This window comes from Kogia breviceps, chromosome 18 (genome assembly GCF_026419965.1).
Source record: "Kogia breviceps isolate mKogBre1 chromosome 18, mKogBre1 haplotype 1, whole genome shotgun sequence".
Lineage (NCBI taxonomy): Eukaryota > Metazoa > Chordata > Mammalia > Artiodactyla > Physeteridae > Kogia > Kogia breviceps.
Genome location: NC_081327.1, coordinates 6,079,383 through 6,088,323, shown reverse-complemented (window position 1 = coordinate 6,088,323; position 8,941 = coordinate 6,079,383). Strand labels below are relative to the sequence as shown.

The 8,941-nt window shown below is 48.0% G+C and overlaps 1 long non-coding RNA gene across 1 annotated transcript; it reads left to right on the top strand.

Annotated features, from left to right (window-relative positions):
- The first annotated feature begins 405 nt into the window (after positions 1–405).
- LOC136793098 (uncharacterized) lies at positions 406–3,095 on the top strand. Its single transcript, XR_010837902.1, has 3 exons — positions 406–522; positions 1,787–1,892; positions 2,550–3,095. It is a non-coding gene; the product is annotated as an uncharacterized lncRNA (long non-coding RNA).
- The last annotated feature ends 5,846 nt before the right edge of the window (positions 3,096–8,941 follow it).

Here is an 8,941-nt window from a genome sequence, read left to right as displayed (position 1 = left end):
CCTGAACCAATGAGCTGTGTGGTTTGGGGCAGGTCCCCACGCCTCTGTGAGCCTCAGTCTCCCCGCGTGGCAAGTAGTGACTTCCTCGTAGGATTGAGTGCCTGGGGGGGCTGAGCGCAGCACCCCCCCCTCAGGAGAGCTGCTGTTAGCCGAGGCTGTTATCACTGGCCCAAGCGCACTCGTAGAGGGCAAAAACGGCTTCTGAAACTGCATGACGGTTTGTCAGTACCACTAGGGCATCCATGAAGGTTGTAACTGGATGAGTGACTGGTGGGAAACATTTCATTTTTGACCAGTGTGCTTTTGGACCGTGCATTTAGAGCTGGAAGCAAGACTGGGAGTTGAGAATTCTTCCACAGGAACAGATCTGGCGAAAGTGGCGGAACATAACTGAAAAAAAAAAAAAAAAAAACCAACTAGAACACCGGCACATTAATGGTTGGAAACCTGTCTTGGGTGAGAGCATGCCCACCTACTACCTCTACAAAGAAAATTTATGAGAAAAACGACACCTTCTAAAAGGTATATTTGTTTTAAGGTACACAATACTCACTAATATATATTTTCCCACCATCTTGGGTTTTTAAAAAATTAACCTTAAAAATGTATTGGGATACACAGGATCCTAGTTTCATAAAGGTGAAAAACCACTGAAGTGTGTAGAATACAAGGTGAAGTACACTTTCACACCTCATTCTCCCCTCTCACCCCAGACACTGAGCGAACCAGGATCCTCCCCAGAGGCAGATGCATCAATTTGGTGTTGGGTTTACACGCATGCAGTTGTAGACACGTTTATAGCTTCTTAAATGTTTTATGTAAATGAGGTCAGTTTCTATATGTTCTTGTTTTTCTTTCACTTGAGTCATGACCATTTGTCCACGTCATTCGTTACATGAGGCTTTATGTCCTATTATTAAACGGTTGCTTTCCCTAGTCCATTAAGTGGATAAATTCCAGTCCCACAGACCATCCCGGCTGCATAAGCTGTCTGTTTGTCGATATGTAACAAACCCCATCACTCAGTGGCTTAAAACAATAAGCGTTTATTGTCCTGCAGTTGCTCTGGGTCAGGAATCCAGGCCTAGCTCAGCTCGGGCCTCTGGCCCAAGGTCTCTCAAGGTTGCTGTCAAGTGGGCTGGGGTTGTGGTCTCATCTGAAGGCTCCACTGGGGCAAGGCCCACTTCCAAGGTCACTCACATGCCTGCTGGCCAGATCTGGTTCCTTGCAGGTGCCTGGACACAGAGCCTCAGTTCCTTGCTTGCTCTTGGCTGGAGGTCTCCCTTCGTTTCTTGCCACGTGGGCCTCTTCATAGGGCACCCAAGATGGAACCCACAGTCTTTTTGTAACTCCGTGGTGGAAGTGATGGCCTATTACTTTTGCTGTGTTCTGTTCATTATAGCTATTGCTAGGTCTAGCCCACACTGAGGCTGAGAGGATAATACAAGGATTATAATACCAGGAGGTGGGGGTCACGGGGGCTGTCTTTGGGTAGCTGTGTAGTTTTCCACTATTATCAAAAATGCCACAGAGAATCAGCATATACATACATCTTTGACCCCTCATTTGTGCAGGGATTCCTGTGTGATACAGTCCCAGCTGGAAAATTTCAAAATTGAGAAGTATGCCAGTTCTATGTATTTGCCTTTTTAAAGATTGAACTTATTTTTTGCATTAAAAAACCTTCTATGGTTCACACTTTTAGAGGCTCCAAAATCAGCCCAATGCATGGTCTCTCCCAGCCCCCTCTGGAGACCAGTAACCAATTTCTTGTGTATTCTTTCAGAGATCTGAACGAGCAGGTAGAAGCAAACAGAGACGTATATTCATTTTCTGGCTTTTCTATCCAGTGGCATCCTGCTTTGTATTTTTGTAAACAGCTTTATTTTGAGGTATGATTGAGTTTGGATATATGTATACACTCATGGAAGCATCACTACAATTAAGGTAGTAGGCATCCATCACCTCCAGAAGTTTCCTTGTGTCCCTTTGGTTTTGTGTGTGTTTGTTGGGGGGTGGGTAGTAAGGACACTTGACAGATTTATCCTCTTAAATTTAAGTGCACAGTAGAGTGTCAGTAATTATGGGCACTTTGTTCTACAGAAGATCTCTAGAACTTAGTCTGCTTGATTCTGGAGATTACTTTTTTCATCTGACAGAGTATCTTGCAGGTTCTACCAGGGCAAAAAGCCCTCTGTCCCTTTTTTTTGGCCACGCCCCACAGCATGTGGGGTCTTAGTTCCCCGATCAGGGATCGAACCCATGCCCACTGCATTGGAAGTGAGGAGTCAGCCACCGGACCGCCAGGGAATTCCCCCTCTGTCCGTTTTTATGGCTGCATGGCATCCCCCCCATGGAATGACACAGCTTTCTCAATCAGTCCCCTACTGTTGGCCATGTAGAATGTTTCTGATCTTTTGGGGTGCCAATTTTATTTTTATTTATTTTTTTAGTGGTGTGCCCATTTTACACTGCAACAGAACTGCCAAATTGCTCCTTCCAAAAAACATCTGGCACATGAGTGATTGTACCAACTTGTATCTTGCCAGTTCACCAGTGCGGATCACACTGTATCGGAAGAGGCTGGTCAGGACACGGCCGTCTCAAGGCACCTCTGAAGGCGACGAGAAGGGCCTCTGGGCTTAGAGGTGGGCGAGGTCCAGGTTTTTCCAACCTGGGTGTGTTTGGAACAGTGCATGTTGCGGGGGGGTAGGTGGTGGCTGAGAGGCAGATGTGAGAGGTGTCGCAGTGACGAGGACGGGAGGGTCCCAGCCCCTAGTCGATGGCCCCGGGTGGGCCTTGGGCAGGAGCGACAGAAGGTTGAGGTGTTCATGCCCTAATGCCCCTCATTGTTTCCACCAACTAGGGGCCAAGGGCTTCGGCTGAGATTAAAAACGAACCTGGGGGACTTCCCTGGCAGCCCAGTGGTTAAGACTTTGCCTTCCATTGCAAGGAGTGCAGGTTTGATCCCCGGTCGGGGAGCTAAGATCCCACATGCCTCACGGCCAAAAATCCAAAACATAAAACAGAAGCCATATTGTAACAAATTCAATAAAGACTTTTAAAATGGTCCACATCAAAAAATTCTTAAAAAAAAAAAAGAACCAGCCTGGGCTTGTGATCTCTCTCTGCCTCTCCTCGGCCTGTGACCTCAGGCTCCTGCCTCACTGGTCCTTGGTTTCCCTATCTGTAGAATGGGATAATAAGGGCTTCCCTGGTGGCGCAGTGGTTGAGAGTCCGCCTGCCGACGCAGGGGGACGCGGGTTCGTGCCCCGGTCCGGGAAGATCCCACGTGCCGTGGAGCGGCTGGGCCCGTGAGCCGTGGCCGCTGAGCCTGTGCGTCCGGAGCCTGTGGCTCCGCAACGGGAGAGGCCACGACAGTGAGAGGCCCGCGTACCGCAAAAAAAAAAAAAAAAAAAAAAAAAAAAAAAAAAAAAGGGATAATAAGATTGTCACCCTCATGGCCTGGTGTGTAAGTTCGGGGAGCTCAGACATGAAGTGCTTAGCAGTGTCCAAGACATGCTTATTATTATTTTATTTTTTTGACATGTTTATTATTATTGCTTTTCCAAGAGTGATACATTTTTATTTAGTTAGTTTTAATTTTATGTTTTTGGCCTCACTGCCTGGCTTGTGGGATCTTAGTTCCCTGACCAGGGATAGAAGCCACACCCCCTGCAGTGGAAGTGCAGAGTCTTAACCACTGGACCGCCAGGGAAGGCCCTCCAAGAATGATATGTTTTTAAATTAAGTGATACAGTCTGGCACCAGCTCTAACAACCAGTCTGACCCACTCTGGTGTGTATGGCTGAGGATCAACCAAACTCTAGGAGGTAATCAAGGAACTTGATACAATACCGAGCAGGAAGCAGGGACCAGCTGACACTGGAGGTCGAAAATTTGCAGTTCATTTGTTTGGGAAATCTTTACTGGATGCCTGGTAGGGGTTAGGGCTGTGGCAGTGAAAAGGTGTGGTTCCTGCCTTCCTGGAGGTTGGCAGGAAGAAATCAGGGAGCCCACCTTGCAGACCCTGTTCTCTCATATCTGTAAGTTGAGGCTCTCATAAGCCAGCCTTGAAGGGTCCTTGTGGGAATTAAATGAGAACTCCCAGTCAGTTTCATGCTTAATGAAAAGTACATGCTATTATGGGTCATCTTTTGATAGACAAATAGGATTGAAGAGGCGTGTGTGTGTGTGTGTGTGTGTGTGTGTGTGTGTGGTCAGATCGGACTCTGTTATGTGAACAAATCCCTAAATCTCGCTGGTTTAACAGAGGGTTTACCTCCCTCGGGTGCTGCCCCACCTTGACAGCCTGGGTCAGGCTGTTCCCTCTGGCGGCTCTTCTCCAGCAGTGACTCAGGGGTCCTGCTGCTTCCATCCGATAACCAAACCCTCCTTACTCTCCAGCACTGGAAAGAGCAACAGAGCAAGGGCACGGGGAGCCTACACTGGCTCTTACCGGCCCGGGACCAGAAGTGACGCACGCTCGTGACGTCATGACGCTCATGCATACGCTCCCACGGGTGAGAACTCAATCTTTCCCTCCTGCTGCAGGGAAAGCCGAGACGGGTGGTTTCCTGGCGCGGGGAGACGGGAGAGTGGACACGTTACATAACCTCTCTAGATGTGTGGAGGGTGTTCTGCGGGGTTGTACACTTAGACCCAGAGAGCTGTGTGCTGGGTTCTCGGGATATAGCTGTGAATACGCCAGACGTGGTCTTTGTCCTTAAGAAGCTCCCAGTCTAATGTGGGAGACACAAATAATTACAAATTATGATGAGAAAGCTTAAGGAAGAACTTATAGACGCTGAAGAGTGTGTATGAGGCAGACCCTTTCTTTTTAAGGACATTATTTTGTAATTGCAAAAACAAACAGAAGAGAAACTTCAAGGTAGAGATCACCTTACTCCCACTTTGTAGTATAAAGTATTATTTGCCCATGTTGTCTTCATGTCCTTGTCTATGCCACATACACATCTATTCGTACTCCCAGCTTGCCCTTTCAATAAAAGCAATCAGATTGGTTAAACAGGATTATTTGAAAAGGACATTTCTATGTCAGGATAGGCTGGGTTATGCTGCAATAACGAATAACCCCCAAACTGCAGCAGCTTGAAATAGGAAAGGTGGATCTTCTCACTCTCGCTTCATGGGGGGTCAGCTTGGAGCCCGAGCTGAGAGATCTTAAACATCGCCAAGTGGCATGGGAAAGGCGTAGAGCAAATGCTCCAGACTGAATTCACATGTGTCATTTTTGCCCATACCTCGTTAGCCAGGATTAATTACACGGCCCCACTCAAATGTAGTGGGGTCAGGAAGTGCAATCCTTTCGATTTCTGGGCCAGTGGGGAGTTAGAAAAGTATGGCAAATAGCATTAATGAACATCTAAACACTTTAAATGTTTTATTTTCATCAAGAACATTTTAGAAAGACATTGGTCTCTTCCCTCGATGTAGAACCCAAGACCTTTTTGTTGTTGTTTTTTCGCTGCACTGGGTCTTTGTTGCTGTGTGCGGGCTTTCTCTAGTTGCGGCCAGTGGGGGCTACTCTTCGTTGAGGTGCACGGGCTTCTCAATGCGGTGGCTTCTCTTGTTGCGGAGCACAGGCTCTAGGCGTGTGGGCTTCAGTAGTTGCAGCACGCAGGCTGGGTAGTAGCGGCACAGGGGCCCTAGAGCGCGCGGGCTTTAGCAGTTGTGGTGCATGGGCTTAGTTGCTCCGCGGCATGTGGGATCTTCCCGGACCAGGGATCGAACCCGTGTCCCCTGCATCGGCAGGCGGATTCTCAACCACTGCGCCACCAGGGAAGTACCCAAGACCTTTTCTTTAAGTGTGAGTCTCCCAGTTCTCATACAACGTCACGTGCTTGTATAAACTGCGCCCATAAACCACAAAGTCATTTATCATTTCCAGTTCTTTTAAAAAAGTGACCTGAGAGGGACTTCCCTTGTGGCGCAGTGGTTAAGACTCCACCTGCCAATGCAGGGGACAAGGGTTCGAACCCTGGTCCAGGAAGATCCTGTATGCCGCGGAGCAACTAAGCCCGTGCGCCACAACTACTAAGCCCGCGTGCCTAGAACCCGAGCTCCGCAACAAGAGAAGCCAGCACAATGAGAAGCCCGCGCACTGCAGCGAAGAGTAGCCCCCGCTCGCCGCAACTAGAGAAAGCCCATGCACTGCAACGAAGACCCAACGCAGCCAAAAAGAAACAAATTTATTTTTTTTAAAAAAGTGACTTGAGAACCTAAGGACACTTATCAAGCAAACTGAAGGCTGGACCTTCCTAGGTTTATAATGCGCTTTTCTGTTTAATCATTTACGGTTGCTTTGCTTGCATCTAATTTGGCAGCATTTTTTTTTAAAGTAGCTCACTTTTATTCTTTCCAATGCAGGCAACCTGCTTTGCATACAAACAACTCTCTTGCATTAATATTTTATGTATCTGTTAGTGTTCAGTTATTAACTTAAGCATAGCTGGCACAAACAGGTTTGGTAACAGCTACTCCTCAGGAAGTGTACAGCTTAACAGCTGGGAGCAGAATTGCTTTGTCATAACAGTAGCCAGCTAGGCTGGGTAGGTTTTACAGATAAATGAACAGTGGCTTGCAAACTGGCCAAATGGGTAAGTTAGATGGTTTCAGAGAGCTGTACTGTAATATTACTAATAGAATTTCAGCCTATGTTTTCATTTCACATTCCGACATGTTGCCGTTTTGCTCATGCTGGAGTGTATCCTGGCACACCTTTCTCCATGCTTAGACAATCCTAGGAATTCATGCCGACACATGTGTCCTGATGGGATCTGAGGGATGGGAAGGCATCAACTAGGTGGAGGACAGAAAGGGCACAGAAGAGATCAGCCTGGAGAGAGCAGTAGGGGTCCCACCATGCAGGGCCTTAGAGAAAGAGTTTGTATTTAATTCTAAGGGCATTGGGAAGCCATTGGAGTGTTTTGATTAGCGGAATGAGAGTCAAGGTGGCAAGAATTAGGAGGCTGTTACCCAGGCAAGAGATCACAATGGCTTGGACTGCTAAGAATGGTGAGAACTGAGGATTTAGGGAGATTAAGGAAGAGAAGGAGGCTTCTGTCCCTACAGTTCTTTCTCCTTTCTGCTGCCAGTGGTGGGGTGTCCTGACATTGTCAGGGCTCTGGAGGTAGCTGTTGATATCAAACTTGCAGCCCAGGTCCAGTGAGCACCGGTTCCCTATTTGGCCGCAATCCAAGCCAGATTTGGGGCTCAGGTTGGGGCACCACCAGCCCTGGGAAACCCTTGGGCAGGCAGTGGGTCGGGCAAGCAAGGAGGAGAAATATGACCTTGCCTGGGGCTTCTCCTCAAATTTCATGCATCTCTCCTCTTATTTGCTGGCTGCCCCTCATAGATCTGACCTCTAAAGGGTTGGAGTGTCCCAGTCTTTGTCCACACACATCTCCTCGTGATCTCTCATTCATTCTCATCAGTTCCAACACTGAAGGCTCCTGAAATTATATCTCCAGACTCCCCTATCCAAATTGTTGAGTCAACTTTTTAAATGTCCCTCATAGAAACAGAAGTGATAGTTCCATCTCCCCCCGCACTCGCACCCTCTCCTCCCATAGTCATTTCCCTTTCACAAAGTGACACTCTGTACAAGCAAAAACCTTGGCATCTCTTCACCCCTCTCTTTCATTCACTCTCTGCCCAAGTCCGTTCGGCTCCAGCTTGAAAATAAACTGTGACAGTGACCACTTCTCCTGCAGCCACCCTGCCTGCGATCTGGATTACTGCCATAGTCTCTTCTCTGCCCTCCTGCTCCACTATCCCCTACAATCTTATATTCAACGCAGCCAGAGGGATCCTGAAAGATGTTAACATATCAAAAATTATTTTTCAATAGGCAACATTTGTATATGGTAAGAACTCCAAATAGTCTAAAAGAATAAACGGAGTCTCCTTTGCACTCCTGTGACCCCTTCCCCACTCCATCTGCTGCCTTCTCTCCTCAGAGGTGACTCTGGATCCCAGCTGCTTCTGTAGACTTGTAGAGACATTGTGTGCATGACTCTATGGATTCTGTGAATGATTTGTTTCAAATGTCATGAGACTATGTCCCTTCCTTGGTAAAAACCTTTTGCTGGTTCACCAGCAAAGTGAGACTAAAATCCAAATTCCATCCCAAGGCTATAGGACCCTGCTTGTGGCACCTGGCCACTCGACACTTCCACAGCTCTCCTCCACTCTCACTCTGCCCCAGCCACACTGGCCCCCCTTGTTTTCCTTCCACTCTCAGGATTTGTGCCCTGGCTGCTCCCTCATCTTAGCGCACCCTTCCAGCCTGTGTGGAGTTGCAGGCTGCCTAAAGGTCACTTTCCTGACTTCTCACGGCCACCATCCCACCCTTCTGCGCATTTTCTCTATAACACTTATCACAAACTGCGATTATTTATTTTCTCCAGTGGACCTGGTCTGTTTGGTCACCACGGTTATACTCGTTGCCCAGCACAGAACTGGAAGTGGTACTAATAATGATTTTAAAAGGACAAAAACTACCATTTAGGTCGTTACTGTGCCAAATACCGATCCTAATACTTTATTAACTCATATCCTCATAACCATTTTAGGGCTAGCTATTATCCACATTTAAGAAACAAGGAAATTGAAGCAGTAAATCTTACACAACTACTAGTAAGTGAATACGCAGTCCTTTAATCGTTGAGTGAGTGAGCGAATCAATGAATGGCCCGGAGAGGCGAGTGGCAAGGAGATGCAGCGGGAGGAAGGCGGAGCCTAGGGCCCAGGGGCCAATGGGCACGCAGCTGTGACTGGCGGCGTCTCCGGGGGTCTCTGGCTCCGCCCAGGCCGCGCGGCGGCCGCTGGGAGTTGTGGTGCCCTGCCCACCTAGCCACGTCACTCCCTTCAAACCCTAAGTCCTCTCCTTAGGCCTTGTACGACCCATATTCCCGAA